The sequence below is a fragment of the Canis aureus genome, chromosome 29, assembly GCF_053574225.1.
Source record: "Canis aureus isolate CA01 chromosome 29, VMU_Caureus_v.1.0, whole genome shotgun sequence".
Lineage (NCBI taxonomy): Eukaryota > Metazoa > Chordata > Mammalia > Carnivora > Canidae > Canis > Canis aureus.
This window is the reverse complement of record NC_135639.1, coordinates 37,188,022-37,197,377: the sequence shown is the minus strand read 5'-3', so window position 1 is coordinate 37,197,377 and position 9,356 is coordinate 37,188,022.

Below are 9,356 nucleotides of genomic sequence, written 5' to 3'. Positions count from 1 at the left end.
GGACCAATCACATCTGCTTGTCAAAATTGCTGGAACACAGAAAACTCTGGAACAGAGATTATATGATTTGAGACTGTGGCAATAAGTGTCAGAGTTCCTGGGGCTGGGCCAACCTTGGCACTGTCACCTTCTAGCTAAGAGACCTTGGGGAACCTACTTGACCTCCTTGGGGCTCAGTTTCCTTGTCCACAGAATAGGAATAATCATAGGGTTGTTCTAAGGTTCAAAATAACAGAATATATGCAAAGCACTAAACACAGAGGCTGGCCTAGAGAAAGCACCCAGTAGGTGAGAGTGGCTACTGCTAAGTTTATTGTTGTTAGAAAGAGAGACAGGTCCACTCTCAGCAGGGTGAGTGGCTGGGGCATGAGTGGTGATCTCAAAGTCTGTTCCGTCACTTTTCGGTTTTAGCACCTTCGGGGCACAACTCCTACGAACCCAACCACAGAAGACTAAGGGATACACCCAAGGCCAACATCCTACAAAGATGCCTCCTACTTTCTTTTCTAACTCCCAGGGCAGCTAATCATATTCCTATGTCCTGGGCCATGGAAAGAAAGTATATATGAGGATTTCTTAACATAGGTTCGTTGAACAAATATACAGGCACAGGGATGAAAGAACGCGCCTAGAGACCATGTCACAGAGCAGCTCAGCTGACCTGCTGGTGTGACGGGGCAGCCCACCGGGGCCTCCGTACCCAGCTGGACTCCTAGCTTCCCTGTCCTGTCCAGCAGAGCCTCTGTCGCCTGGGCCAGCCTTCGTCCTGCCCTCCTCCACCTCCACCTCCAGCCCCCTTCCTATGCTCTCCCCAGCTCCTGCTCCAGGACTCCAGGATGCCCTTGTTGGCACGCACCGCTCCCCGCTGCCTGCTCCCGCACTCCCGAGCCGCACACCTCCCGAACGTGTGTCCAAGCCTTGCCCACCCGAGCTCTGGGAGAAGGCTCAGCTAGGAAGCCTGAGTGTGAACCCAGCTCGGCCAGATGGCCTTTCTGTGCCTCAGTTTCTTCTTCTGTCCGATGAGGTTCACCTTGCCCTGGACTCACAGAGGATTCTGGGCTTGGCTCATAGAACATGCTCGGTAGCTGCGCCAGACACAGGAGGTCCTCGCCTTCACTAAACGCCTCATGAATACTTGGTGGCTGAGGAGAGCATCACGTCTTCTAAGAGGAGGGGAAGGAAAGAGGACCGGAGATTCTGAGATGGGTTTTGAGCTGGCTTTGAAGGATGGGCAAGCAGGCAGGGGGGCTGTAGTTCAAGGCACAGAGACAAGAGTGGGGGGGGGGGGGGGTGCACGTGCGTCCATGCGTGCGCCAGGGCAGGGGCCGAGTGCACTGTGAGGCTCACAGAACAGGATCTCTCTAGGACTTTACCCTGAGCCTAAAGCCAGCAGGACAGATGTCTCTTGGACGGGCACTGCGGCTCCCTTCGCGGGAACACGCCGCGTGCAGACCCCGCCGAAGCCCCGCGGGCAGCACGTGCGCGCAGTCTGCAGCCTCGGACGGGAGAGCCCAGGCAGCTCCCACCTCAAGGACGCCCGGGGGCCGAGGGTGCAACAGAGCACCCCAAGGCCCCCGGTGGGCCCAAGGAGGTTCTGGTGGTGTCTCTGGTAAGATCAGAAGGAAGTGGGTGTGGGGAGAAGGGTTGGGCTGAGGGCACACGGGAGAGGAGAGGATGGAAGTGGTGAGCCCTGGTCCTGCAAGCGAGCCTCTGCGAGCCGCGGTGCCGCACCGATCCGATCCGCGGGAGGCAGCCACGCCTCCCTGCCCAGCAAGAGGCCCGACCAAGTGCCGTCAAGCTCACGGAACTGGAATCACTGCGTGGAAAGCTCCGTGTCCATGCCGGAGGGATGGCGAGGATGCTGACGGAGGCTGGGACGCAGACGGCAGAGCAGCCCGCAGGGGAGCCGGGAGCCGGTGCCAGCCACCGGGGCCTCCCAACACCAAGAGCAGCATGCGGAGGAGCCGACGGCCAGTCACGGCGGATTCCAGCAACGGCAGTAGCAGGACTAAGTGGCGTCTTTTAAAAAAAAGATCCGAGTATTAAAATTAAGTGGATAAGTAAAGATTGCTTAGAAGCACAACTTTCCATAAATGCAACTATGGGGAAAATGTACAGGCCTGAGAAAAAGCACGGAAGGGTCTATGCAAGTTCACGTAGGTCTGTAGACCCCGTGGTTGCGAGTGGGGACTTTTCTCTCTTCCTCAAACCTGTTTGTGGTGCTTGTGTCCAGGACAGTCTCAGGGCCCTGTGATTTCAAAAGTTCTGTGTCACCTGTGTTCCTCTCTCTTCACTCAGGGCGCCCGGATGTGCAAGCCATCCACACCTCAGAGGAATTTCTGGGGGCAGTGGCAGGAGAAGCCACCCCCCAGCCACCAGTGTGTTCTGTGTGGTCCTCAGTCAGAGGCCCTGCGGTCAGCTACTTATCCACCCCTCATTGGGTCCACTCCATCACCCCTGCTTCCTGGGATCACTCTCAAATTCAACACTTGATCACAAGACTTTTGTGTTTTCCTTTTTAACATTTAAAGCTTTAACAGCTAGAATTTATTTTGTAGTGTGAAGAGTGACTTGATGTTTTTTTCAATGGACTGATGAGTGTCCCAAGCATATCTGTTGAGTAATTCATCTCTCTCCAGTTTCAGTAGTGCCTTGAAGTGGCACCACCACTGTGGTCTGCCTGCTGGTCCATACCCCAGGGGCACCCTTGTAGGGCCCTGTTCCATCACCTGAGCACAACCCTGTGGCAGTCTCCTCCCCAAGGGACAGTTTCCACCCAGGCACCAAGATGCCTTTTTCACCACCTGTGCATATCCTGATGCTTCCCATTCCCACTTCTTTCTATAAGCACCCTCTCTGGCTTTTCATCTATGCTCCTTCCACCTCTCCTGAGGCATAGGACTGCCCTGGGCCTGCCCTTGGTGCTCTCCTCTCTGTACTGTAAACGTGCTCCCTGGCCTCTCTTCTGAAATACGACCCCCAGAATGCATCTGGATCTCATCGTCTCTCATGGGCACCAAATTCCTGGTGTCAACTGCCCTCCGGGCATCTCCCCTTCACTCCCCAACTCCATCCCCTGGGGCTTTAATGTACATGTGCAAACACACACACTCACATGGGCATGTACATGTGTACACATTTATGCACATATTCCCATATATCTGAACACAGAGTTGTGCTAAAAAATCTCTTTTATGTAGAAAAACCTCAGGCTGAAAGATGTGTCCAAAGTCACATGACTACTGAGAGGCAGGACTCAGGGCTTTTTAGTGCTTTTAGCTCTACTCTGGGTGTTTTTAATAACAGATTTACAAAAATATAGGGTTCCATAATAGGGAAATAAAACAAGAAAATCCACATAATGCAGTCAGCCCAGTCCTGGGGAGTATAAATACTAAATAAGCAATAACTGTAGTGAGTAATAATTGTTATTGTCATTGTCCGCCAGAGGCCTGGATCAGAGACAAGGGCTCCCAGCTCCATCCCAGTCAGGCAGGAGGTGGAGCTGAGAGCCCACCCGCTGCCTTCTGCATTTGTTTGTCTTTGGTGCCCCCTCCTGGCTTCTGCATGTAACTCCCGGTGATGAGGACCAGGAGCAACACTCTTACCGCAGGACACTGAACACCCAGTCACTCAGGCAGGTCGGACAGTCCTCCACCTCTATCCCTTAGGATCGTGAGAGAAAGGAAGTCTTCCACACTGCTGGGAGCTGAGGCTGTTTCCTGTCTGAACACACACATGCACACACCCACGTTCCTCCACAATACATGCACACACTCTTGCACTCTCCCTCTCACAGGAGAGGGTCCCCTAGACTTATACTCGGCTTGACACCAATTACCATCATAAAGGCACACTGTATCAGAGCTATAATGACATCATTTGTTGACTACACAGATGGAGAAACTGAGGCCCCAAAAGAGGACACAGTATTTGCTGACTGTGCACCAGGGCCACATGTTAGGGCAGCAAGGAATATGCCATTTGTGGTCAGTTTCCAGTTCAGAAAACAGCGCCCTGGGGCCAGGAAGGACTTTGTCCAGGACCTTAGCATCCATAGGAGAAGCAGGTGTTTCAACAAACAGACACAATAAAGTATCAAGAGATATAGGACGGACACCTTCTCAGAGCCCTCAGGAACCAGGACCCAGCGGTCAGGGGCTGATGGAGGGGACTCTGGGGTTGAGTGTGAAAAACAGGGTGTTACTGGAGATCAAGAAACAAGCAGAGCACAATGGGCAGGGAGGACGGTGCTGAGACTTGAGTGGGAGGGGAAGCATGGCCACACACCCCTGGAAGAAGGCTGGGGATCAACAGGATGGTAAACTGAGCTCCCTTTCCAACCCCCACACAAGCACCCAGGAAAGGATGTAGCATCCATCACCGAACACGGAGCCAGGAGCACAGCTCTGCCAGTGTCAGCCTCCAGAGCTGTGCTTTAATATAGCTAGTATTCCCACTTTACAGATGAGGACTGAAGCGCAAGGAGGCTCAGGAGCCTGCTAACAGCTGTACAACTTAATGGCAAAGGCAGGATTTGAAACAGGCGGACTGTCTCCAAAGCCCATACCCCTTTTTAAAAAAAATTATGGTAAGATATACATAAAACTTACCACTTTAGGCATTTTTAAATGTACAGTTCAGTGGTATTATTAAGTGAATCCACACTGTTCTACGACCATCATCACCATCCATCTCCAGAACTTCATCTTTCCAAACTGAAACTCCAAATCCATTAAACAACAGCTCCCCTTTCTCCCTCCCTGTGGCCCCTGGAAACCATTGTTCTACCTTCTGTTTCCATGAATTATCCTATTCTAGGTATCTCATGTAGATGGACTCATATAGTATTTGTCCTTTTGTGTCTGGTTTATATCACTAAGCCTAATAACTTCAAGGTTCATCCGTGTTGCAGTGTTTCAGATTTTCCTTCCTTTTTTAAGGATGTCTAACTATATTACATTTTGTTCATCCATTCATCCACCAACGGGCACTTAGGTGGTGTTCCCCTTTCAGCTATGAGAATAATGCTGTTACGAACATGGGTGCACAAATATCCTTGCTTTCTTTTTTGTAAAGGTTTATTTATTTATTTTAGAGAGAGAGAGTGTGTGGGGGGCGGGGGTTGAGCAGGGGGAAGGGCAGAGGGAGAGGGAAAGAATCTCAAGCAGAGTCCATGCTGAGCATGGAGCCTGATGTGGGGCTTAATCTCATGACCCTCAACCATGAACTGAGCCAAAAATCAAGAGTCAGATGCTTGGGCAGCCCCTGTGGCTCAGCGGTTTAGCGCTGCCTGCAGCCCAGGGTGTGATCCTGGAGACCCTGGATCGAGTCCCGCATCGGGCTCCCTGCATGAAGCCTGCTTCTCCCTCTGCCTGTGTCTCTGCCTCTCTCTCTCTCCTCTCTGTGTATTCTCATGAATAAATAAATAAAATCTTAAAAAAAAAAAAGATGCTTAACTGACTGAGCCACCCAGGCACCTCCAAATATCCTTGATTTCAAAAAAGTCTACACTCTAGCACCATGCAGAATCAGCTCTCATAAACTCCAGGGAAGATGGGCATCAGTGTGGAAGGGCAGAGAGTGAGAGATGAGAGAGCAGACGAGTTTTGGTGCAAGAGAGAAAGCTGTAGGCTGAGGAGGTGCTCTGAAATACACCACAGAAGAAGGAAAGCCTGCTAGGAAACAGGTGTGTGGGGCCTACCTCCCAGAGATACCCTCCGTGTCAGAACAGCAGTGGTCCCAGCAATGGGGGGTGGGTGTTGGCAGCTTGCAGAAGCCTGTGTTCCTCTTTATTTCTGCTTATCTTCACACAGTGGGCTAGCCAGTAGCCCAGGCCAAGTGGAAGGCAGCTGACAAGCAAAATCTATCAGAGAAATAGACAGTCTCCACTATAACAACAGAGGCAGGATTCCCTCCGACCCAGGGCAAGCATACCTCGCTGTGCAACTACTGAAAACTGCACTCACTACCCTCTCTGAAGCCGGGGAGCATTTAACCTGGCAAAGCACGATGAGAGCAAATGAAATTTTCCAGCCTGGACAAACAGATCTCTGGCCTCTCTCCACTCCCCTCAGCCTAAGCAAACAGAGAAACATCATAGATGTTAAAAGATTCACGAGCTCCAAAGATCTGGGCCAACTAAACAGATGAGGCTGTTAAAAAACAGGAGACTATCTAACTCGAGTTACAGAAATATTTGAACTCCTATCCAACAGAGAAGATGTATTCTCAAGCTCATGTAGAGCATTTGGAAACACTGGCCCCGTACTGGGTGAGCAAGGAAACCACAACACCTTCCACAAACCACAGTCTCTCACCAGGTTCAATAAAATGAGAAACAAAAAGAAGACAAGGTTAAAAATACATCTTAGAAACAAAATTAATTTCCACAATGGAAATTATAAAACATTTGGAACTCCATGACAATAAGGTATTCATATAAAAATTATGGAATACAACAAAACTGATAGAAATTTATATCATCAAATGAATTTGTAATAAACACGAAGAAAGGGACAGAAGAGAAAGCTGAAGGCAAAAAGCTGATGGGTGAAAAAGAAAATAAAAACTAAAGTGAAAACAGACTACTATATGGGGCACTTGGGTGGCTCAGCGGTTGAGCGTCTGCCTTTGGCCCAGGGCATGATCCTGAGTCCCAGGATGAGTCCTGCATCAAGCTCCCTGTAGGGAGCCTGCTTCTCCCTCTGCCTATGTCTCTGCCTCTGTCTCTGTGTCTCTCATGAATAAATAAATAAAATCTTCTAAAAAAAAAAAGAAGAAGAAGAAGAAAGAAAGAAACAGACTACTATAAAAGCATGACCTGTTGAATATGCCCAAAGAAGTATTCAGGGGAAATTGGATAGTTTTAATATGCATGTATCTAAATAGTATAAGAAAGATATAATTAAGCAAATGATACAAGAAGATTCTAAAAAATGAAGAAATAAAGTAATTTAACTTAAAAAACAACCATAGTAAAAGTAGACTTGATAAAGTCCAAAACTGACTCCTTGCAAAGATCGTTAAAATCAGCAAATCTCTGGGAAGCCAAGCAAAAGAAAAAGGTATAAGTTTGAAAACATTAGATTAAAATGTGGTATGACTACAGATATGAAGGACATATTTTTAAACCACAAGAAGAAAGTAGATACAGCTTCATTCTGATTTTGTTTTATCTGGATGAAGAGGAAGATTTTCTTGGAATGCATAAATCACCAAAATTAGCTTACCAGGAGGCAGAAAACCTGAAAAGAACAATAAATATAGAATGAACTAAACAGGTCATGAAGGCATTACAGGGACTCCTTTAGCCTGCAGGGACAGGGGATCGCCATTATGGAGTTACCAAAGCACAGAAGAAAATGGGAAGCTCCCCAGGCCTCTCTACAAGATTAACAAACCTACAGGATCTCTCTCACACACACACATACACACACACACACACACACACACACGCCTGCACACATGAGTATACACATGAGCACACACATACACATGTATGCATATATATACACATGCAGGCACACATTGCAATGATGTAGAAAGGTCCCCCAAGACACGTATAATAGTTAAAAATATCAAGTTTCCAAACAAAACAATTCTATGTATTTGTTTTTTAAAGACATCATATGGAGGAAATGGCAGTATGTAAATGTAAGTGTCTAAAAGAGATATGGAAGATACACATCAGATCAGCACGGTCAGCTGTGGGCAGGATAATGAGAGGTTCAGGAGGGAATTACAGAGGAAACTGGTTCTGTTTACACTATTCCTATACTGTTGGAATGTTTACAAACTGAATATATTCATATATTACTTCAAAATATTTTTTTTCAAAATAATTAAATGTTAATCAATAAAAGTAAATAAAACCAATAACTAGTAACTTGTAATATTAATTTGAAAAGAGAACTAATAGTTTTTAAAAGATTTTTTTAAAGTAATCTGTACACCTGATGTAGGGCTCAAAGTTACAACTCCAGGATCAAGAGTTGCATGCTCCACAGACTGAGCCAGCCAGGTGTTCCAAGAAAAGTAAGAGTTTAACAATTACTAATTATTTTTAGGCTAAAGAACAAAAATTAAAAATTTAGAAGACATAAGGAAAGATCTTTTATAATAGGCAATATTTAAAATAGAAGGTCATTTTTTAAATTAAAGGGTAGGAATGACTCCCTCAAACAGGACACAAAACCTCAAAGCAGTAAAGGAAAATACTAGATTTGATTGTATGGGCATTTAAAACCTCTATATAAAGAAAAGCATCATGGATTTGTTGAAAGACTAGTATGTGTCATACTAGGGAATATAAGATTTGTAAACAACCATAGGATTTATATTCAAAATATATAAGGAGGTTTTACAAAATTAATATGGCAAAACAACCCAACAGAAAAATGAGCAAATGATATGCACAAATCACAGATTATGAGAATTGGCCCATAAACACTGGAAAACATGCTGAAGCCTTCTGGTTATCTAATAAAAATGCAAATTTAAGCAATAATGAAACATTTCTTGTGCCTACCAGACTGGCAAAAATTAAAAGTATTGAGCACATTTACCACTGGCAAGAATTAGGAAAATTCTCAATTATTTTTCAAGTAATTCCTCTTATCTATTGATCTTTTTTCCTCTCCTGGCACTTGTGTTAGATGAATGTCTCTCTTTTAACTCTCTACCTCCTTGGCCTTTCCTCATCTCTTCTAGAAGAGCCCCAACCTGATCCCCATTCATTTTTTTTCTTCTGCTCTTTAAACTTCCCGTCAAGTTCATCATTTCAGCACAGTTCATCATTGTGCTCATACACAATATCCCCAGCTGGTTCTTCCTCATAACTGCCTCTAGCCACCTATTTCCAACAGCCTCCTGAGGATATTTATTATGCACACATAAATGCTTTTCCTGTCTTGTCTATTTATCTGTTCCCTCTGGAGTTCAGTTTGTGGTCTTTTCCTCTCCGGGTTTACTCTTCTCATGCTCTATCTCCCCAGGGGCTTCTCATGGCTTTTCATCTTAGGTTCTGGGCTCTATCAATTAATTATCCCTTTTGTGACATCTGTAAGGTTTGGGTTCATAGGATATACAGCTAGCAGCCCATATTAATTCATCATCTTATTAGGAACCAGAAGCATTGACAAACAAAAGTCATAACATTAGATGTTTTCACTGGTAAAGAAAATGGGTGTATGCAGGCATTGCTGGTGGTGGAAATATGAACTGTTACGCCCTTTGATGGAGTTGTCAAGGTATTGTGGCAACATATTCCAAATGACAAAAAAAATCGATTGGATGTTCCATGATAGGATGGTGTAGAGTTGCCTGTCTCTGCTTCCTCCCTCTAAATATTGCTA